The sequence below is a fragment of the Megascapheus bottae genome, chromosome 15 (assembly GCF_031878675.1).
Source record: "Megascapheus bottae isolate mThoBot1 chromosome 15, mThoBot2.hap1, whole genome shotgun sequence".
Taxonomy (NCBI): Eukaryota; Metazoa; Chordata; class Mammalia; order Rodentia; family Geomyidae; genus Megascapheus; species Megascapheus bottae.
The window spans coordinates 49,555,895-49,579,021 of NC_143523.1; positions in this window are offsets into that span (position 1 = coordinate 49,555,895).

Consider the following 23,127-nt stretch of genomic DNA (forward strand, 5'->3'; position numbering starts at 1 on the left):
CCGGTTCAGGGCCCCTCAACTTCATTCTCTCCATCAGAAGGAACATGGGAACACACACCTAAATGTGTATTGAGTACCTGTAATGCATCCCCACACAGTGTGTTAGGTATGGATTGCACATTTGATCCTTACAATAAACTCCCAGAGTTTATTCACATTCTTGTTATGCAGTTGAGGAAATGAGTGGAGAGGTCCATCAATTTGAGAAAGTCAAAGTAAGAATCGATGTTATCAACAGGGTCTTGGTAATAGCCTCTCAGGAGGCTGAGATCTGAAGCCAGCTTGGCAAGAGAAGTCCAAGGGACTCTTAACATCAATCAGACAGCAAAAAGCTGGAATTGGAGGTGTGACTCAAGTGGTAGTATGCCAACCTTGACAGAAGGCAAGTGAGAGGGTGAGGCCCTGAGTCTGAGCCCCAATACCAGAGTGTATTCGTGCTCACACAGAATCCATATTCTCTAAAAATGGGTGTTACAATCTGTATTATGTTGAAGACAGGGTTCTCATTTGCATTCAAGTACTGAAATTTTATAGCATTGTGGAATACAGAGCTGGAAGGGGCATCATGAGACCATAGCTACTGTTCCAGTCCCAAGCCTTTTGTCTTCCTTAGGCAACAAAGATAATTTTCCCTTTCCTGTAAATTACCCTGGAATTCTTAGAATAAGGACCTTTAAGGGTTAACTGCTTTGATGAGCTGGAAAATGTTGAAGATTGCTCTCAAAACAAACACCCAACTTTGACATGTAGCATTTGCTGATTTCCGTGGTGTTACGTAGACTGCAACCATGGACCTGTCCTAGCTACTAATGTGTTGGTAGAGTTTTGTGATTGCAGTGTTTCAACCAGATACAAGACCAAGCTGTGCTTTGCCTTCTGTCTGTCAGGGTGAAGTTTGCTGCATGCAGTAAGAGCTATATAAATACTTCCTCATCTTAACCCACAGCTTTCCCTGGGTGACCCTAAGTGTCTTAGAGTTAAACTAAAATTTCAGAATCCTTAGAGACACTTTATGTTAGAGGTAGGAGGAGCTCATCTTGGCTACTTGCAACTTTGTAACAAATGACCACCCCCCTCCCCCAAAGAAAAACCCTATACCATCTTAAGACAATAAGTAAGTGATCGTATCACAAGTTCTATGGCTCAGGAATCTAGGCCAACTAAACCAGGCTTGCCAGTTCAACGAGAATTTGTGGTCCCATTTCTGAGGTGGGTTTTCTCAGGTTGGCCCATTCCTCTGGGTTGATGGATTGAGGGGCTCAGTTTAGAGCTCTCAGATGCCTGGTGCCATGATCTCTCCATACAAAGTTGGGTGTCATAGCAGTGCCCACCTTGGCCCCACACAGTCCTTTCATAACCTAGCCTTGGGTGTAGTACCTACAGTAGGAATAAGTCCTAGGATAGCCCATACACAAGCGGAAGGCATTACACCGGGAAACGATGCCAGAAGGTCAAGACCACTGGGCACAACTATAGGGCTACTTAGCATAGGATTAGAGGATTATAAGAATAACTATGGGTACTTACTGAGTACTTCTCATACTGTGGGAATGGCTGTGTGTGCTCTAAAGTTGGCTCTCATCCTCCCTGCAGCTCAGGACGTTGATTCTGTCAATGGCATCTTCTGGAGGTTGAATAGTGATCAGAAGTCATCCTAGAAGTTAAAGATAGGGGAGCAGAGTATAGCTGCCCCCTCTGTGGTCCTCACATGTATTCTGAACTGAAATGCCACCTCTCCTTCGGATAGAAGACAAGTGTGAGAGCCAGAGAGCTTAAGAAATTGCCTACGGTCACACAGCAAGTCAGGCAAAACTGCAGAGTTCTGGTTTCTTGGCGTTCCTAGTATCTTCAAGAAGGCAGACAGGGCAGTCAGCAAGCTCCTAAAGCAGCACATGGGATAAGCCTGTGTCTAGCTCCCCTACTCCCTGACCTCACAACTCTTGGAAGATTGAGGGTGACTGATGATTTACCCACCTCTGCCCTCAGCTGGCAGGGAATTTCCTCCACTCAAGCTCAGTTGCATCTGCATCTAACCTAGGGCTCCTTTCTGAAATATGCAGGCTTGCTTCAGCTGGAAAGAGAGCGAGAGAGCAAGAGAGAGAGAGAGAGTGAGAGAGGGGGGGGAGGAGCAAAAGAAAGAGAAAGAGGGAAAGAGAGAAAAGAGGGAGGCAAAGAGAGGGAAGAGGAGGGGAGGCAAGGGGAGGAAGGAAGGAAAGAAGGAAGGAAAAAAGGAAGGAAGGAAGGAAGGAAGGAAAGAAGGAAGGAAGGAAGGAAGGAAGGAAGGAAGGAAGGGTAATTCGGTCTATCCCAGACAACAGGGTAATGGACTGGTTTTAAGTTCTCCCGGGGGCATAATAAAGGTGGTAGTTTGAGTAATAAGTCTGTGATAGGCCCCTTTGTTAATACTTATCTAGCTAATGCATCTTCCAAATGGCCCAATGAAGCTTTCAGGAATTCAGGGGACTTTAGGTTACTGTTCTACATATGGTATTTCTGCATTACAGTGGTCTTTTTTTCCCCTCCCTCTTTCTCCTTCCTTTCTACTTGTATAAATTATTTTATGATGAACGTGGTGATTCTGGGGAGTAGGGTCTGGAGGAAGGGTTAGAATTTCACAGGACCCCAGCTTGAGGCGTATTTTTTTTTGGAGGCCTGAGGGAGCCTGGCCCCACATTCTTGAACACAGAGAGGGCCAGAGCGATGGAAGCTCACTGGAACAGAGGCCTGTGGCTGACGAACTCCAGCTGTGCTGAGGGCATATGGCAGCCCAGCCTGGCAGCCGTCTTCTCCCTGGAAATGACACAGGCTATTAGCAGACTTACCCCCCCCCCAAAAGGATACACTAGGGGCTGGATGCATGGAATTCTTGCTGATACATAGGAATCCTAAGACTGAATCCCGTCTTCTCTGCCCATTATCAGGCCAGTCTGGATCACTGGAGTGAGGGAAATGAGACCCCAAGGGAGAAATTCCACCTCCCAAACACCAGGCTCCAGATCCAGGCACTGCATTTGCTAGATGTGTTCATTGCATGCAGATGCTTGCTTCTTCGGGCCAGGTATAGTGCTAGGATCTAAACACAGGATGAATAAAACACAGTCAGTGCAGTGAGCAAGTCCCCAGCTAACAGGTAATACATATGCCATGTACCCCAGTACCAATGTACACTGAGATGGATGCAGACAAGGAGGCAGACTAGATAAAGCCTGGAGAAGTACAGGATCCATCAGTAATAGAGTGCAGAAGATTAGAGGGAGATCATGGCTGCATGAGGGAACGTGGAGCTATGAACTCACACAGCCTGGGTCTCTAGGGATGCACAGGAGTATTCTCTGGAATGCATGTCCAAGACAAGCTCACAGAGCCATATATTATAAATGTCTTTTTAGGGGTTTCTTTTTTCTAATTAGTACTGGGATTTGAACTCAGGTCCTCACACATGCTAGGCAAGTGTTTACTGTTTGAGCCATGCTTCCAGCCTCATTTTATATCTATCAGTTTATCAATAGATTGATCAATCAATAGGTAGATATCATAATGGGGATTTCACAGATTATTTCATATGAATTTTCCAAGCAATGGCAATGTAATTCATATAACTGGTTTTCTTTATTTCTGGAGGTACTAGCATTTGAAATTAGGATCTCATGCTGGTTTGGCTTGTTTGGTCATAGCTGGTGCTTTACCATTTCAGGAGGATTTTCAATCTGATGTTTTGCCAGGGTCATTTTGAAGATGCAGCCACACGAGGAATTTCTTCTCCTGAGGTGGGCTTTGAACCATGATCTTCCAGATCAAAGTCTCCTGAGTTGCTAAGGTTACAGGGTGAGCTACCAGTCCCCAGAAATATGTACAACTTTCCTACATTTGTCAGTTAATTGAGACCTTAATTTGCAGTTCTGTGATTTTTCTTTCTTCTTTTTTAAGCAATTTAAAGCAATTATTTTTGTATTTATTTATCTAATTTAATTAACTTATTTATTTTTGTGACAGTCCCGAGGCTTTAACTCAAGGTCTGGGCTTTGTCCTGCTCAAGGCTGGTACTCTACCATTTAAACCACAACTCTATTTCCAGCTTTTTTTTTATGGGGAAGCATCAGTTAAATGGAATTAACAATTTCATGGACTTTCCTGCCTAAGCTGGCTTTGACCTTGATCCTCTACTGTACCTTGAACTGTGCTGCTGTCAGCCAGCATGTGGCATTTTTAAAATCTAAATTCTGCTTTTTCTTCACTTTAATATTAGTCAGACTTCTTCAAGGCAACAGAACCAATGGGCCATACAGAGAGATTTGTCTTATGTGATGAGAAAATCCTCACAACCTGCCATCCATGGTCTGGAAAAGAGGAAGGGAGTCTAATCTCAATCCTGCAGTCTAAAACCAAGAGCCTGAGGTTTCTGTGCCCATGAGAATTTACCCTCTCTCTGTCTTCTCATTTCATCTAGGCCTTGGACAGTCTGGACGATGTCTGACCACATTAGTTTAGTCTGTTGATTCCATACAAGTTCTCAGGCTGGAATGGATTTATCAATCCTGTATTCATCTTGGTGCCAGTAGCTCATACCTGTAGTCCTAGCTATTTAGGAGACTGAGATCTGAAGATGACAGTTCAAAGCCAGCCCAAGAAGGAAAACCCATCAGATTCTTATCTCCAACCACCAAGAGGCCAGAAGTGGAGCTGTGGTTCAAGTGGTAGAGTGTTAGCTTGTGCTAAAAAGCTCAGCACCCAAGTCCTGAGTTCAAGCCCCAAAACTGACACCCTCCCAAAAAAAGAGAATCCTTTATCTAAGGTACATATATGAAAGTTGAAACAAGTACATTAAGGGGATGGGTGGGATTGGGAGAGATGGGGGAGAATTCGTGGTACTCCCGATTTGTCATGAATCGAAACTCTTTATACACTACTTGAAAATAATTTATATAGTCCCCTTTGGTTGGTGAGTTGGTTGGTCAGTCAATCTCCCTTTCTCTCTTATATCAAACACACCAGGGCACTGAGACAAATTACACTGGATGCACAAGAAGAGCTATCCAAGAGGCACAGAGATAAGGAAAAGCCAAGGTGTTTCCCAGGGCAAGATTATGTGAGAGGAGCTCCATCTATGCAGGCTATCTACCTGGTGCAGGCTATTGGCACAGACTGCTGGGCACTGCTCGCCTCTGCTCCTGCCCCGGAAGGGCCCCCAGGTGGCCAGCCTCCTCATACACAAAGTCTGTTGCTCTACTTGGCCTCCTGCAGGCAGTATGCCAGGATCTACCCAGGCCAATGGCACTGTATAAGAATAGGAGGGAATAAAAGCCCTGGCCCCTGTGCTACTGTGCACTATGAGGCCCTGAGCCTCCCTGGGGTGGGACAGCCACCTGAGAGAAGTGCTGTTCAGAATGCTCAGGAAGTAAGGGCCTGGGCCATCTGGGATGAGTTTTCATGAAAATGTTGAAAACTGCAGCTGCAGCCAGGGGTAAACAGGATTTCATTAAGTCCTGCCTGGCCTGAGGCACAGGGAGGGGTCCAATTTCACAAAGGCAGCCATGTTCCTGGCCTAGCAGTCCTGGCAGCCATTTTGGAAAGTGCTACCCACTCCTCTGTGAAGACAGAGAAAGATGTCTTTAGGGTGGGGGTCCATGGTCCTCACTGGCTCAGCCCCGCTCAGGCTCTAGGGGACATGCAGGTGTGCCTACCAGCCTCTTGTCACCTTGCCATTCACCCAGGTGACAGGACAAACACCCAGAAGCACTGTTCAGGGCCAACCCAGGCAGGAAAATGAGACACTTATCTCCAATTAACCACCAAAAAGCTGGAAGTGGAGGTGTGGCTTTAGTGATAGAGCATTAGCCTTGAGCAAAACTGCCAGTGGATATGTTGAATGCTATGAGTTCAAACCCTAGTACTGGCACACAAAGAAAAACATAAAAGAACCCCAAATTTTAGGGGGCTTGTGTTCAATGGCAGCCCCCAGATATGTCCTGAGACCAGAGACCCCTGTTGTTCTTTGTGTTACCAAGGAAGATTCCGCTCCTCTGAGGTGATGCTTCTGTCTTGTCCTGCTTGGTCCTCAGCAGGTCTTGAGGGACCAGGATCCTCTCCATTATCTGTAGATCCAGAAAGCCCTGGAGGCAACGCAGGTGAGTGAATCTGCGCTGTCAGCCCTGGAGCCTTGGGCGATTCTGGGATGTTTCTCATTGCCCTCTCACAGCATTCCTTCTCTTTGGCTGTGCCACACAAACAGAGCCACACGCTGGCCGGGGAGGAGTTTCAACTCATTCCAAGCATTAATTCTCCGATGAAAATTCCTGTTGCCAGGTTTTTTGGCAAATATTTAGAACATGCTCCCCTTAACTAGCAGGCCTTCCTTTCAGATTTAGGGATGCATGTGTGTCCCACAGGCAAGCTCCAGCAAAGGTTGCATGTTCCCTCTCCTGAGAGGCCTCTGAGTCTGTAGAGAAGACGTCTAACAGTAGATGCATACTGTAGCATCTGAGCAGGGGACCAGCAAGTTCTTCTCTTAAACTCTGGTCCTGAGGGATGATGTGTGAAGCTGTGATATGAGGTCTCCCATGGAGAACTTACCCCAAGCCATAGATCTCTTCCTTTACTGCTCCTGGTATGCCTGGCTCAACCTGACAGAAGTTGTGAGCTCCAGAACAAAGGTCTTTGTAGATGTCCCAGTGTTTTGGGAACCCTGGTGACTCATGACTCCTCCCTCCCCTACAGAATACCACCCAGGACTCTGGAAGCTCTAGGATGAAACATTAAACACCCCAAGCAAAGATCCTGCCTCTTTTCCATGGCCTCCTTTTCCCCACACTGGCTAGCTTGGTGGGCTGGTCTTGGCTCCGTGGAAATGGGACCAAATCAGCCAGAGCATCATGAGCCTGGGTTACTTAGACAGGACATAAATGTGTGCATGAACACAGAAGTGACACAGGAAATGACTAGAAACACTTAGCAGCTATCCAGGAGGATAGGGAGTGCACAGAACAACCCATCCCCCCCCCGAGTAGTCACAAACTCACTCAATTATTTCTTCTACCATATGCCAGGCTGTGCCAGAGGCTAGGATGAATAGCAAGCAAAGCAGACGTGTCCTTGATGGTAGCAAGGCAGGCAAGGCAGACAGAAAAACCACATCAGTGAATAATAATTACAAGCAGAGAAAATGCTAGAAAGGAAACATAGGCTGATGGAAGACAAATGGGCAGAAGCTGAACTAATCTGGAGAAAAATGCTATGGAGGAAGAAAAGTCTCCATCTGAGGACCTGAAGAAGGAGCAGCAGTTAGAGAAGATGGGCTTTGGCAAAGAACACAGTGAGTGCCAAGGAGCTGGAGCAGGCAGAAACAGGGCCTGGATGGTGAGTGGGGAAACGGGAGTGGACAAGCTGAGTGGAGGACATTGGAATCCTAGTTAGGGCTACGTCTTTCTAGCTATCACGGAGTGTGAATCAGGGAGGGTGAACCTTGTTTGTGTCTCACTCGGACAGCTTTGATTGGGGTAGGGGAGAGAGAGAAAGGGATTCACGCAGGAGATGTTTAGGAGAGAAAGAACAGAAAAATTAGATGTATTCAACAGATGTTTAGGAGAGAACGGGAATGACGAGTTCATCAGAAGATGTAAAGAGGAGTTTACGAGCCCAATGAGCACCACAACTTTCACTGAGGAGAAGTAAGGAGGCCGCCGTGACCAGGCTCCGAGGAACAGACGGGACATGCATGCAGCCACGCATGCTGGACAGGGTCCTGGAGATTGGAAAACCAAGGCACACATCCCACTGAGGGACCTGTGCCAGGAGAATGACAAGCAAGCCCAGGCACTGAAAATTAATCAACCAAGCTGCAGCCACCCTGGTCCACATCCTGTCTCCTCTTCCCCACCCCACTAATCCAATTTTGGGGAATGGAAAGTTTCTGACTGCCCCTTCCTTCTTGGCCTGCCCTCCCACCCCCAATTCCCCACGCTGCAGCTCCTGTGGTGGTCGTTGGGACAGCATCACTAGCTATGTTGATCTCTCCCACCCTTTGAGGACTGTATCTGCTCCTCTGGGAGGCAAAGGATATTGACCAATGCTTCCCCAAGATTGTGCCATGAGGCAGGAGGCAGGAGGAAATAGATCCAGGGTCTGAGGAGGTCCAAAGGCTTAGCTCTAGCCCCTTTCTTCTTCCCCTTGCTGGTCCTTAAGCCAATAGCTCAGCTAGTCCTCTGCCCAGAGGCACAAGACTATATCTAGGCCTGTCTGTAAGGGTAGTTGGCCCCTCCCGTGGCTCACAGCAGGGAAGTGGTGTCCTGGTGTCTACCAGGACCTGACTTTGACTCCTTGGCTCTCAGATTCTTTTGGGAATCAGACCAACAGGTCATTGTAGCTCATTCATTTCCACCCCCAATTAGCCATAGATGGTGGGAGGCTCAGCTGTGTGGGAGGTGCCCTGTGCCATGCAAAGCCTCTCTGTTGTTCCAACAATCTCCCACCACCATCATGATCCCACTAGTTGGGTCCCAGAGCACTCCCACTCCCAGAGTCCCCATCCATGATCCCTGCAAACCTAGACTCCAACAACCCAGATACCTGGTAATGAAGACAGCACCAGGGACTGGAGGTGACAGAGTAGACCTGGTTTTTCCTCTCTCTGGCCTAAAGTTCCCACTGGGGAACCCTTGAAGAGAGAAAAACTAAGTTCTGTCTAGCTCTAAAACTATGTAAAATTCTGTCTGTAAAAATGATATGTTCCCTCCTCCCCAAATAAATATATAACACATTCCATTCCAATTGCCACAGAAAAGGTACAAATACTATTCTGTTACCCAGCACCTTTTGACTTATTTGTTCTTCCTACAGAATTATAAGAATGCAATGAAATTTACACACGAATGTCGATGTTGGGCGATGATAAATAGAGCTACCTTCTTGTGTGGACACAAGTTTCAGTTCTGGTGTGACTGCCTACCTGCGTGTGGGACTTTTGGGTAGCATGGTTTGTGTGTGTTTCACACTATAAGAAGCTGCCAGTGGAAGTTTTCAGATCACCCTTTCCTTTCTTGACTCTTTCCCCATATTGTTACCAGACTGTTCTCCTTGCTCTAAGAAATTCTCATAGTAGCTTGAATTTTATGAACATTTTTTTCTTTTTTTTTAAAGTCTCATCTCCTGGGAACTCATAAAGTGATTTTTTTTAAAAAAATTATTGTCAGTATAATGTATAGAGGGGTTACAATTACATTCGTCAGGTAGTTGGTGCATTACTTCTCACACATTGATACCCCTTCTCATGTTTTTATCCCTGTTTCTCTCCCCTCACCTCCTCCCAATCATCTTATTTTCCCCTCTTTCCTTTCCTATTTCAAATAAACAAATAAATGTATATGTAATATACCTGTAACAAAGTCAGATATAGTAACAACATGTGATTTACCCCAAGGGCAAAAAAAGAGAAGAAAAATAACATTAAAAACAACAATCACACAAGACAAAGCTCTTGTTTCCATAGTTACATAATAAAGCTTAAAGTCAAGTAGCATGAGTCTTCTCATTATTCTTATTTTTTTGCATGCTGGTCCTGGAGCTCGAATTCAGGACCTGGATGCTGTACCTGAACTTCTTTTGCTCAAGGCTAGTGCTCTTCCACTTGACCATTTGAACCACAGCTCCATTTCTGGCTTTTTTTGGTAGCTAGTTGGAGATAAGATAGTCTCATAGATTTGTTTTCCCAAGCTTTGAACCCTGATTCTCAGATCTCAGCCTTCTGGGTAGCCAGGATTACAGACTTCCTTTTCTTATGTTTTAAAACCATTTTTCTACAGCTACAGGAAGTTTATTTTAAGGGCATTTAGGGAATGATCTGTAGCCTTTGACTTCATGTACATATTGAACCTTGTAATCCAGGAGCTCATGAAGTCTGTCCATTTATTTAGGTAAAATTTCTTTCATTAGTGTCATATAGTTTCTCCATAAAGTTCCTAAATGTGCTTTCTTCTTATGTTTAGATCTAAGTATTTAATTTGGGGAACTTTTGTCAAATGATATTGGCTTTTAAAATTCTAGTTTCCCATTGTTGGTTACTGATATATAAAGAATAAGGCCGATTTTTTTCATATATTTTTATTGTAATTAATAGAAGGGTTGCATTATATTTGCCAGATAGAAGGTTCATTAATTCACGTACATTGATACCCTTTCTCAGGTCTTGGTCCCCATTTCCCTCCCCCCACCCCCACCTCTCATCTAGTTTTCCCCCCTTCCCTATCCAATTTCAAATAACCAAATACAAATATATCCAATATATCAGATAACAAAGAAGATACTGTAACAATATGAAATAATCAAGGGATAGCAAAAGAGATGAGAGATAACATAGTATGTTAAGGACAACAATCATTCATTATATGGCTTCTGTTTCTATATCCTAGAGGTCCTTTCATTTAGCATCATACTATTTGAAGGCCAATTTTTTTTATGTTGACCTTTTATCTCACAATAATTAACAATCTCATTATTAGCCTATGTTTTTATACAGCTCTGGGATATTGTCTAAAAAAGAATCAATTCAATTTTATTCCCTTCTTTTATTTCTTTTGTTTTGTTTGTTTGATGTTAGTACTAGGAATTAAAATCAGGGTTTTGAGCAATCTCTCAACTTGCTGGCCCATAGCTGGCGCTCTACCACATGAGCCATGCCTCCAGTCAAGCATTTGCCTAGTTAATTAGAGATAAAATCTCGGGCTTTTCTACCAGCTTCAAACTGATGTAGATCCAGGTCTCAGCTTCCTGAGTAGCTAGCATTGCAAATGCGAGCCATCAGTGGCTGGCTGTATCCCTTTTATTTATTTTTCTGGCTTTAGGAGTTCCAGTGTGATATCGAATAATAACAATAACAGTAGTCACCTTTGCCTCACCTTTGAGGACAGAATCAGTATTTATTTCACTGTTAAGTTTGATGTTAGTTGTTGATTTATTTATTGTAGATAAATCAATGTCCTCAACTAAGTCCTTAAGGAAGTTCTGTTTACAGGTTAGCAAAGTGTTTTATTATAAATATATGCTGAGTTTTTCATCCTTTATTGTATTACGATTACCTACCTGGCTTGTCATTTTTTGTTGTTTGATTTTCAAGTATTGAACTAACCTTGCATTCCTGAGGTAAACTTCATCTTGTTGCAATATTCTTTCTATTTGCTCTGCTGACATTGTTTTTATCTGTGCATTCATGAGTGCTACTGACCCATAGTTTCCTTTTCTTGTACTAGTTTTGTATAGATTTGATTTCAGTATAATACTGATCTATGAAATGAGCTGTAAAGTCTTCCCTCTTCCATTTTCTGGAAATGATTGTACAGAATTGATACTATTTCTTTTTAAAATGCTTGCCAGAATGTGGCCATGGAATCATCTTGATCTGTGGTTTTTCTTTTGGGAGATTTTTTTTAAAACTACAGATTCAATTTCTTTAATAAATGTAGAGCTATTCACATTTTCCATTTCTCCCCAGGTGAGTTTCAATAATTTCTTTCAAGTAATTGGCTCATTTCATTTAAGTTATTAAATTTATCTGCATAGAAGCAGTTATAGAATTCCTTATTATCCTTTAATACTATGGGGTTGGTGACTTTGGGGGTTTGAGAACTATATTAGCTGCAATACCTCTTCTTACTTTTCTCTTCCCAGGATGGAATCAGGTATAGACTTTGATCCTGATAAAAGCCATCTTTCAGGACATTGTTTGGATCTTGACAGGATACTTGCCAACACATTCTGCACTACACTTATTCACCTTGTCACATGCTGAGAATCACAGATTCCCATCCACAGGTAGAGCTCTGCAGGCATGAGGTTTGGCAGAGAAGATGTGTATCTGCATGGTAGATCTCAAAGTGGCAGAAAGACAGGGGAAGAAAGCAATAGTACCCATCTCATTCCCATACATTTTGCACACAATGGGGATGAAGAGAAGATGGGCCTACTGTGCTAGCAAAGGCCCCTCAGAATGGAAGTAGGAAGGCAAGAGAAGAGAGACTCTCCTCTAGTGGGGATTGATTGTAGTGAGCTCCCTCACATAAACTACACTCTAATGACTCTAGGATGAGTGTGTGTCTGTGGGGTGGCTGGTGTTCTGCAATAAAGGGTTGAAATGAGAACCAAAGAACATCATCTGTTACATCTGATGTCATACACAGGCTCAGCTCCACAACTCACAATGCAGCACGATGTTGGTGACAATATGAGGGAAATGGTAAGCAAGTGGGGTCAGGCCAGGCTTCATGGAGGCTGTTTACTTAGTGCAGCTACCAATATGCACTGAGGGCTGGAACCCAGGCCTGTGATGGGGAGTATGGGATGTGGAAAGGATGAGTGTGAGGACAAGGGTGAAGGGTCAAAGGCCATTCTGATATTTGGAGGTTCATGCTCTTTTAGGACTGGAGCCTACCAACCTGCTTCCACCTCATGAGGGGAGGAGCACAAGTTTTCAGAATGCTGTGTTGTTTCCATGCCAATTAGCAGAAAGTTCTTGTTCAAGGCCTCTGAGTCACTGCCAGCTTCTCTCTCTAGCTCTCAGGCGAACCTTAGGCCCCAAGACCTTACCACAACATAGCAATGTGAGACCACACTGGTCCCACAGGAGCTATAACACGTATTTATTCTCAAGTTCTGGCTAGCCAGCAACTCTGTACTCTAGTTCTGAAGGATTCTGGCTCTCCCCATGGTTTTGAAAACACCTTTCACAGACATGAGGACACTATGGGAAACTGAGGACCCATGTCAGAGAGCACCCAATATTTGAACTTTCAGCCTCCAGCTTCCTTCATCTGAGTGATACCAGACACCAGACTTCAGAACTCAGAGAACTCTTTTCCTTGGCAAGGTTAAAAAAAAATCTAAACCATGCTGGGGGCTAGTGGCTCATGCCGATAATCCTAACTATTCAGGTGGCCTGAGATCTGAGGATTGTGGTTTGAAGCCCACCCTGGCAGTAAAGCCCATGAGACTCTTATCTACAATTAAGCCCCCCCCAAAAAAAAATAAGCTGAAAGTAGAGCTGAGGCTCAAGTGATAAAGCTCTGTCCTTGAGAATAAAATTTCAAAGACAGAGCCCAGTCCCTGAGTTCAAGCCCCAAGACTGACACAAAGCAAAGAGCAACAACAACAAAAGCATGATGTTTCTGTTTATGTAAGTTCCAGAAAAGGAGTTAGCTCCTTTGGACCTTGGGTCCCCTTTAAGTCAAAGATCTGCCGAGGAGGAACGAGACAGTACTCCTTCAGCCAGATGTTTCTGCTTCCACTGCAGTTTATCAAAAGCCTACTTGTCAATTAGAGAAATATTTGAAAAAGTAGTCCAGCTCTGTCAGGGCTGCATGCATAATTCAGAGCTCTGGCTCCCAGAGGGGCTGGGAAAGCCAGGGTAGGTCTCTCAAGGTCTACCTCTCTTTTTGCTCCTTTTATCCCCAACCCTGGAACCAAACTGAAAGCCTGGAGGCAGGAGTAGAGATCTTGGGAACTAAGTGTAGATGCTTCCTCTTCTTGTCTTTGGGCTGCCTGTGGGGAGACCATGTCTCAGGCCTTGGAAATTGGGTGCTATTCTAAGCTCCAGGTAGCAGATAGTAGCCCTCATATCTGGGTCATACCTACTCTGCTTTGATCAAAGCCTCCAATGCTGAGTGGCTTGAAGATGGCTGAAAATTATAAACTGAAAAAAAAAAGGAAGGAAGAAGGAAGGATGGGAAGAATGGAGGGAAGGAAAATAGTGGAAAAGAAGGGAGGAAGGAAGGAGTAAAGGAGTAAAGAAGGAGGGAGGGAAATAGGGAGAGAGGGAAGGGGGAGGTCTCATTCCTTTAGCTACATTGCAAAGGGGTTTCACCAATAACTGAGTGAAGAAATGAATTTGGAAGCTCCTAGCAGGTTCCTTGTGCATCTCCCATCCGAGGTGGGGGCTGTCCAGCCTCCAGGCCACAGAAGGCCTGAAAATTAGTTGGTACATGACCGGGCGGACACATCTGTTTCTTGTCGACTCTGGTTGGCTGTCCAAGGCCATCTGCCTATACTGAGGATTTTGTATGGCCCTGGAATGATGTTATAGATGTCCAAATGGCCTTTGGCAGAAAAAGAAATGTCCCCTAGCTCTACTACCTTCTCTACAAAGCAGTCATTCTGCACATGGAAGCTACTCATCCTGCCCCATATGGTGATGGATTTGCACACAGGACCTGCAAGCCCTGAGGCAGATTCTGTCTGCACCTTCTCACATGCAGCTCATTTATACAGACTGCTGCCCTCCCTGCTGCCCTCAGATCCACTCCACATGCCCCAAGTCCATGCACACTTCCCCTCAGACTGTTCACTCTGCCCACTCCACGACTGAGGTCCTCCACCCTTGCAAAACTCCCCCAGGCTACCCAGACCCAGAGCATGCTGCCCAGCCGTGTGCCAGCTGCCCCAGCAGAGCCATGCCCCATCAACTCCCGTGACAGCCCTGGAGCTGGATGTCAGAGTGCTCGTGAGGCATGAGTGGGTGTGATGGGAAGGAGGGTGATGCCCCGACCGACTTGGAAACTGGAAAGCAACAGAATCTTTGCCAGAGTCTTTGCTTGCCTGTGTCGGCACCCCATGTTTTTCTCATCCTGTTTTATTTACTCCAGCTTTCTCCTGCAGATCCGGGGTCTCATTCTGAGAACAAAAGCTGCTATGCCTCTCCACCTTCCTCTGGAGCCCAGTGCAGAGGGCCTTCTTAGTCCACGTTTGAAGGGTTGAGTTAAATCTCCTTCACGGTGATTGGCCTTCCCCTCCCCCTCCTCCCCCAGAGTTGCAGTAATGAAATTTCTACCCTGTGCTATAAAGGATTGAAATGTCGAAAATGTCATAACCCAGAGGAAAACGGAACTCTTGAAATTTACAAATAAAGAAATGGCTGGTGTTTATGAGGCCTGGTCCTGACTTTCGTGAGCATTTTCCCCCTCCGGTTCCTGACAATCACCCAGCAGTGACTAGGTTGGTCAGTTGGTGCTAGAATGGCTGGCATATGTTCTGATTGGCTGGCACACCTAAGTGTGATATCTTAATAACACACTTGCTATTATTAATTGCACTCCTCTTATCCATGAGAAAATAGAGGGTGAGACAGGGCAATGGACTAACCAAAGTGACATGGCAGTGCAGCAAAGCCCAGAGAATTAGACCATGGCAATTACCCCTTCAACAACTCATTATCCAGAAACACAGTAGATTCCAAGGGTCCCTGCCCCAGGTTAACTCTGACCTTCTCCCACCTTCTCCCAGGTTGAACTCCATGGGGCAGGTAGGTCACCACGAGCCACATCCTGGACACACATATGTGGAGGGGTCACAAGCAAAATGCCCCAGCCCTAGCCCCATGCAGAAGAGCCAGGGTGCCCCCAGATGCCATAGCTCATAAGGAAGCCTACAGCCCAGAGATGCTGGCTGATCTCCCAGCACTCAAGCCTTGATGAATGCTACAAGGGCTGCACCATGAGTGTGGAAACAAGAAGCCCAGTGGCAATGGTTGTGGAACATGGGATGCCCACTGATGCCCCACCAGATTTGCTGCTCTGGGGAGTCTGAAGGAGGTGGGCCCTGGGGTCTGATGGCCCTGATCAAATGCCAGTGATATGGTGGTAAAAGGGTCTAAAAGGGTCCCCTCTGTGTTTTGTTTCTGGGTTTGTCAAATAGGAGTGATGGTAACAGGAGAATCTTCAACTGGACTCTCCACCTAGAGTACTGAGAACTGTTCAGTCACCTGGCATCTGGCACCATCCCTAGCAAAGTCTGAGGTGCTAGCTCCAGCTCTATCTCTGTACCAGAAAGTGCCATTCCATGATTCCAATGAGAAACCAAGATCCAGGGAGGAAATAGCCCTAAGTCATGCAGCTGGCATAGAGGCTTGGCCAGTCCTGTACAGGACTCTATCTCGCCTGATGAGGAAGGAGACAGAGGGCTTGCACAACGAGGCGGGGGCAGGTCCTCCTCACAGTGGAAGAAGTGAAGCCATCTAGGGGATGGATTCATCTTTCTGCCCATTAAAGAGGGTCAGTTTATTTGGGAAGTGAAAGGAAAGCAGTAAAAGAAAGTAACAAGACTCACCATCCAGAAAGCAGCCCAGGGAGTCCCAAAGATTCTTCTCAGGAGCAGTTGTTATAATATGGGAGTCCACCAATACCTCTCCTCTGGGCTCTGTGTTGATTAGCGGCTTATGCACAAACCACCCTGGCTCTTGTAGTGCTTGAGTGGGCACCCAGAGCATCATGGGGAAAAAAAAAACATATGAAAGAGAACCACAGCGTTATGAGAAGAAGCAATTGGGCCGGAGCCTAAGGCACTATGGGAACAAGAAGTGCCATGATGGGCCACATGTTATTAGCCATGTGATATGTCCACCACTTTTTATCACTATCTACCTAACAGACTTCCCCCCTCCTTCTCTGCATCTCTCCACCCCTGCATCAAGTGGTCCCCTCCACCAGTGATGAGATTGAGTGGGTTCTAGACCCTCTAGCAGCCTGTTCCCAGTTCCTGGCTGTGTGACTTTGGGTCAGGAAGGCAACCTGTCTGAGCCTCAGTGTCTCCATCAGTTAGAAACAAGAGAAGACAGGCCTGCTCTCTCTATTGAAAAGATTGCTTTATACATTAGCCATGATATGGGATTTGAAAGTGCTTCCCCCATGGTAAAAGCCCACACAGCCAAGGCCTTTAGTGAAGGCTCCATGTTCACCAGAGTGAAGACAGTGGCCCCTCTTAGAGAGCTCATGGAAAAGGGTTGTCAAGAGATTGCTGGTAAATCCTGGGAGAAATGTGGATGGGAACCATGAAGAAGGAATCATCGCCACCCCAAATGAGAAGGCAATGGGGGAGCGGAGGGGGTAGTGACCAGGACAGGGAGACCAGAAGGCTGGACCATATTAGCGACTGATTGAACAGGAAGCTGTGTCCTTTGGTTGAAGGGCACTCCAGACTTCAGTAACCCCACAGAAAGCAAGCCACAGGACCCTGCATTCAAACATTCCTGCCCTTTGAGTCTGCCTTTTGACTACAGTCAGTAGCAAGTTAGAGAGCTTAGGGTTCTGTGCACCCAGCAGGCCTGAGCCACAGCAGGAGGACCAGGCGTGGGGGAGCTCTGAACATGAGCTTGCCCCTGCCTGTCCATGCTGCACCCAGAGCGGACTAGCCAATAGTTGGGAATAGCACCATATTCAACCTGTCACGGGTTTATTGTAAAAGGAGATTTAGCCTCCCCTCCCCCATCTCTCTCTCTTTCTCACAAGTAAAACAATGAAACCTCCATAATTGTTTCAGGAGAAATAAACATGCCAAAATATTTAAGTACTAATAAAACTTAAGAATTATCTCAGCATATTTAAATATAGATGTATTTTTACAGCAGGCAATGAAGGCAATTTCTAGCAGAAAGTATTTCATCCAGGCTGTTTAATTCCAAAACACCCACCCCCTGCCTGCTTTGAGGCTTGGATGAGGAGGGGGAGAGGAGAGGTACGGCCATCTCACTCAGGAAAGAATCTGTTTGCAGGTTACAAAGCTGGGAGCTGCCAGGCTGGAGATTAGGCACACGTGGGGGTTGACCCCTGGCCTTGTTTGCCACTCCCTCTCTCCTTCTTGTAACCCTCTGTAGAGTTTAGAATCATCTGTGCCAGATGGAGGAGATGCTAAGTTATAAGAAAGTGCAAGAACTCTCTCTGGGCTATACAACTGGTGACTGCTGTGGGAGGAGGGGAGAGACAGGCTGATGGAGACCAGCTCTGACCATGACTACCTGGTGAGCTAGGAATGAAAGACACAGGTATACAGCAGGCCAAGTGCAGCCAGGACAAGTCAGCACTAGAAAAGCCATTGAATAGCTTTAGAGTTCCAAGTGCTGTGTCTAATTCTGTTCAATACCACCAATGTACTTTACTGCTTCAGCCTGCACACTCCTCTTGCTCAGTGCATGAACGCATTTATGTGTGCACATGTATATGTAGTACATGCATATGCACATATGTATATCTGCATGCATCTGTGCGTGTCTTGTGTCTGTGTGTGTGTCTCAGTGTTTCTCTGTGTGTCTCACCTGCTGAATGGTGCTTCCTTCCTTGAGACCGTAATACCAAACCTCCAGTGATTTGTTCAGAAATGAAGAAATCCAGTCCCTGCTTTGACAGAAACTTCCAGAAGAAACTTTGTACTCACTAAAAACTAACTCCCCATCCCCTCCTTTCTGGTAGACAGGCCCTCATAACCCCTTTCAGTGTAGCTAGGATCTGATTTCTTGAGGAAACATCGTGCTTGGTAAGCTTATTTTTTAAATTATTGTTGAGTTGTGACCTTGGATTGAGTAATTGATTGCTTGACTGATTTTCCTGGTAGTGGGGCTTGAACTCAAGGCCTCATGTTCTCAATTGGCTATTTCACTCAAGGCTGGTGTTCTACCACTTGAACCATACCTCTACTTATGGCTAATTGGAGATGAGTCTCGGATTTGTCTACCAAGACTGGGCTTAAACCAGGGTCCTCAGATCTCAGCATCCTAAGTAGCTGGGATTACAGGAAGGAATCATAGACTCCTGGGATTTAGGTTTTATTTTTTAGCATCATGCACACTGCTTTACCATCTTTCTGTGGGCCGTAGGAAAGGATGCATGCATGTCAGTAGATAGATGGGTATTTATGAATTAAATCCCTATCCTTGATTTAATCTCCACAATAACTGTTGAACTTGAGAGTTATGGCTTGTGTAGGGGGGAGATAGGCTCAGATATTGGGGGGTCTTACCAAGGTCCTATAGCTGATCCAGCAGGCTTGGCCCTTAGGCTTTCCTCAATCCATCTCCAAAGCCTTCCTGCAGCCCCAGCAGGCCAGAGTTGAAATATCTCCCCCAACCTCTCCCGCCCCCCCACTCACAAAGACCAATGAGTTTTTGTAATCTGCACTGACAGACACCTCAAGGTGAATGATGTCACCACAAGGTTGGGAACAAGGCCCGCCATTAATCTGGTGCTTACAAACAATATAGGAAGATTATGCTGGCCTCCAGCCCAGTTAAGTGGACATTTGGATTTTGTCCAAAGCAAATGCGGATACTGTAAATACAGGTCAGCTGGTTTGCAGGAAGTCAGCATCGGGACACAATTGCATCGGGGGAGAATTTCCAAAAGTCCTTCTGTAAAGAGCATGGGGCGGGGGTGGCCATCTGGAGTATGTCTCCCAGGTACAAAAATGCCATTTTGTTCACTCATTCATAATGTACTTGCTTGAGGGACCCATGGGTGCCTGGTGGTGTGTGGGCTTGGGTTCCTGTGCAAAAGGCCTAAGGTGGAGAGAGGAAGGGAGCTCGGGTTCTAGCAACTATCCACCCATGAGTGTCTCACTGCAAATAGGATCTTGATATTCAGAGAAGCCATATCCTCACCTGAAGCTGCACAGCAAGCATGTGAATGGAAAAGGGGGTGGGGGGCACATTTGAAGTGGGAATTCATTGCATCACATGACTTGCTTAAATATTAATTGTTTCCCAGGAAGCATACCACTCCTTTTCGCTGGTGTTGCTGCTGCTGTTACTAAGAATTGAACTCTGGATCTGATTGCTAAGCCAAGTACTGTTACCATTTAAGCCACATCTAATTCCTTTTTTTAAATTCCTTTTTCCCCCTGCCAGTACTTAAGCTTGATCTCAGGGCCTGGGCACTGTCCTTAAACTTTTTGCTCAAGGTTGGCACTCTACCACTTGTGCCACAGCTCCATTACCAGCTTTTTGGTGGCTAATTAAGGCGAGACTCTCGTGGACATTTCTGCTTGGCTTGGATTTGAACATCATTCTTCAAATCTCAGCTTTTGAGGAGCTGGACTATAGATGTGAGCACCCTGCTCCTTTTGCTTTTAGTTTGTTTTTTTTTCAGGAGAGTCTCCTGCTTTTGCCCAGAGCTTGCTTCAGAACTTCATCCTCCTGCCTCCATCTCCTGAGAAGCCACAAGCATGCTTCTCTTGTCATTGCGATAGAGTGTCACTAATTTTTCCCTAGACTGGCCCTGACCCACAGTCCTCTGATCTTTGCCTCATTAGCAGGAACTACAGATATGACTTACTCTAACCTGCCTGCAACACTTTTTTTTTTCTCAGTGGTACTAGGATTTGCATTCAGAGCCTTTCCCTTGCTAGGCATGAGGTCTACCATTTGCATTATACCCCAGCCCTTTTCTGGCTTTAATTACATTTCAGTTAGTGTGTGTGTGTGTGTGTGTGTGTGTGTGTACAACTAGTCTTGGACTGCTCTCCCCCTAACTGTACTTTGTGAGTAGCTGAGACTAAAGGTCTCAATTTATTTTATATATATATATATATATATATATATATATAAAAGAGGTCTTGCTAATGGTAACTGGGCACTACATACCCTGGGCTGGTCTGAAACCACATCCTATGACATCTGCTTCCCAAATAGGTGGTAATATAGGCATAGACTACATATCTACACCCTGTCCTACAATGATGCTTTCTTTTTTTTTTTTTTTTGGTTGGTTGGTTGTGGGGCTTGGACTCTGGGCTGGGGTGCTGTCCCTGAGCTCTTCAGCGCAAGGCGACCTCCCATAGTGACACCATAATGAGCCATAGTGACCCTTCTGGTTTTCTAGTGGGTAATTGGAGATAAAAGTCTTATGGTCCTTAGTGTCTGGGCTGGCTTTGAACTGAGATCCTCAGATCTCAGCCTCCTGAGTAGCTAGGACAATGATTCTTTTCTAGAACTTTGGTTTGGTTTTCAAAATCCTAAAGTGACTGTGGATCTGACTCTATTTCTTTCCTCTGGAAGCCAGCAAGCCAAGGCTTAACGCTCCCGGGGAAAGTTAGCAAACATAGAAACATTGAGAAGTACGGATGAGGGAGTGCTCCAGGCACTGTTTGATTAAGTGGTTCATGAGTAAGGTGGACAGTGAGCCCTTTAAATCTACTCCTGCCCAGCATGGAAGAGCTGACATTGTCTCTCTTCATTAGTGCAAAACCCAAAAGGACACTCACTTCACCCCCTGGCAGATTATAGGAGCTGGATCAACAACACATAGTGTGACCCCCAAGTTCTCCCTCCTTTTGTGGGTGGTCCTGGTACCAGGTGGGCTGCAAGGGAGGACCATCCTGATAGATCTGGTAGATCACTCGCTGGGATGACCTCCACTTTGACTTGTTGGTTCTCTTTGCTGAGTTGAGATAAGATCCAAATGGCCTGAGTATCAAGGGACCAGAGTTGGTCCAGAAGGAATTGGAAGCCTTGACTCAGCCCAAAGACCTTGTCTGGCCATTGCTGGTGAAGCCCCATGCTCTGCCTAGGCCTTGTCCTGAAACTGGCTGTGGCCAGCCCCCAGGTCACCCACATGGAGACTTGCTCTTGACTCTGTGCAGATTTGGCAAATCCCTTCCTCCCTTAGCCCAGAAACCAGATCTTGAGTCTGTGTCAAGTATAGAAGCTTAAGAAAGTTCCACAGAAGGAAGGAAGGCAGGAGGGAAGGAACAAGGAGAGAAACAGAGAAGGATGATTAGAAATGTTCTTTGCACAGTATCTGGGATGGGAGTGGGAGGCAACAGTGCTGGTAAAGCCTGCTGCCTGTGGAAGGGGATCCCGGGCCCTCTGTTCAGTGCATGAAGGAATGTGATGGTGATTCCAGATGGGTTCACAAATCTCCTCATTAAGGCACCCTGTCTTCATCAGTGAGATCCACATGCAGGCTTTCGTTTTAGGTCTCAGGAAAACATACGCTTATGGTGACATCTCTGACTTAGGAAGGTTATCGTCAGTGCCAAATCTACTACATGTGGCTGCTAGATCCCAGCTCGTCCCAGAACACCACGTCACCGCAATCAACTCTTCCTATACTTAGAAGATCCCCTTCAAACCAGCACAGCCTGCGACTCTCTGCAGCTTCCAAACCAGAAGAGTGAGAGTCCAGTGAGGGAGAGGAGGGGATCTAGATGGAGAGAGAGAGAGAGATAGGCAGAGAGATAGGGAGACAGGGGCACAGAGAGACAAAGAGAGAGACAAAGAAAGGCAGAGACAGAAACACAGAGAAAGACAGAGAAAGTCAGAGGGATAGAGACAGAAAGAAATGGAGACAGAGAAGGACAAAGACAGGGACAAGAGACAGAAAGAAAGAGATGCCAGAGAATCAGAGAGATAGAGACAGAGTGTTACAGAGACAGAGAAAGACACAGAAGAGACATGGACAGATAGAACCAAAGGCAGAGACACAGAAGTAGGGAAAGACAGAAGGCTAGAGAAACAGAGACAGAGAGGAAGAGACAGAGCTATAGAGACAGAGCAGGGGGGGGGGGAGAGAGAGAGACAGAGAGAGAGACAGAGAGAGAGAGAGAGAGAGAGAGAGAGAGAGAGAGAGAGAGACAGACAGACAGACAGACAGACAGACAGACAGACAGAGACCCAAGAAAACAAATCTTGGAAAAAGATTTTGAATTCAAAATGAATTCCTTTGACCATCTTGTTCTCCCTTTTCCTGAACATGTCCCATTCCAGGAAATCAAGACACTTTTCCATCTCCTCTCCACGGCTTCCTCAGTGAAGTCTGAAGAAAGCTCCTAAATATAGAAGTGCTCAGAAAGCTTAGCAAGGGCAAAACCCAACACCTGGCCACATCAACCCTGCAAACTCAGCCCCTGTAAATGAGCCTGGGGGCTATTAGTGCCTAATGGTGTTGTATTGCCTTTCCATAACAAAGTATCTCACCAGTTGGTTTTATAGGGGACCAGCTGTTGTTAATTGGGGAAGATAAGCATGAAATGGCAGCTTTCACACTTGACCAAAGGGAGGCAGGGCTTGGGTGGAGGGAGAGGTGGCAAGATGGGCACAGACTGCTGCAATCCAAGAGCCTCCTTCCCCTTTCTTGGCCCTAGCAGGGGAAACTACAAGAGTGACAGTTTGTAGAGCAGCCCGAAGCCTGATGGCTCACCACTCGCTCATGACTCTCTGGCAGGCGGGGTCACCCCTCTAGCCAGGGCAAGACTTGCATACCCAGAATCCACCTCAGCAGCTGTGAGTTTCCAGCTGTGCTGTGGAGACATGGCTAGACATGCCCTCAGGACCTGGACACGCCAGGGATAGAGAGCTGACCCACAGGATGTAATCTACATGCCTCCAGC